Raw genomic sequence first — 1036 nt, forward strand, 5'->3', positions numbered from 1 at the left:
GGCCCCACCGTACTACCTGCTTAGTTGGGACACTTTTGCAGGAGGGACTGTCGCCTTTCTTTTGCTGGACTTTTTTGTTTTTTGAGACAGAGTCTTGCTCTGTTGCCCAGGCTGGAATGCAATTGCACAGTCTCAGCTCACTGCAAGCTCCGCCTCCCAGGTTCAAGCAATTCTCCTGCCTCAGCCTCCCGAGTAGCTAGGACTACAGGTGCGTGGCCACCATATCTGGCTAATTTTTTTGTTTGTTTTTTGTTTTTTGAGACGGAGTTTCACTCTTGTCACCCAGGCTGGAGTGCAATGGCACAATCTCAGCTCCCTGCAATCTCCGTCTCCCAGGTTCAAGCGATTCTCCTGCCTCAGCCTCCCGAGTGGCTGGGATTACAGGTTAGGCTAATTTTGTATTTTTAGTAGAGATGGAGTTTCACCATGTTGGCCAGGCCAACTAGTCTCAAACTCCTGACCTCAAGTGATCTGCCCGCCTCGGCCTCCAAAAGTGCTGGGATTACAGGCGTCAGCCACCGCGTCCGGCCTGGACTTTCTTAAGAAATAGTTACTCCTAACCTACAGCTTGACCTCGTAGCTGGGCCCTTCATTCTGCCGACGGGCAGTGTGGGGAGAGAGGAACCGCAGAGGCGTCTGGGAGGCAAACCTCATTGCCACCCCTTTCTAGAGACGTGGCCTTGGGCAAGTCACATCCCCTCTGAGACTCTTGTTTTCTCAGGGTCATTGTGAGGATTAGATGACCACAGAAGTGTTCACCCCTTTCTTCCCAATGCTGCATCTGAACCCCCAGATGCCACCTCCCACATCAGAGGCCCTGCATCCGTGCTCTGCATTTCCGGCTGCCCACACATCTGTTGCTCTGCCCGGGCCCCTCAAGGCTGATGGTGTTCTTATACCTTGCTTTTGCTGACTCAGTGGATGTGTCTAGCTACCACCAGTGCCGACCCCATTCTGTAGGTCCCTTCTAGAAAGGAGAACCACCGAGAGCCTATGCCCTGCTCTGTGTTAGGATCTGTGACAGACATTTCACACC

This window comes from Mandrillus leucophaeus, unplaced genomic scaffold (genome assembly GCF_000951045.1).
Source record: "Mandrillus leucophaeus isolate KB7577 unplaced genomic scaffold, Mleu.le_1.0 Scaffold66, whole genome shotgun sequence".
NCBI lineage: Eukaryota > Metazoa > Chordata > Mammalia > Primates > Cercopithecidae > Mandrillus > Mandrillus leucophaeus.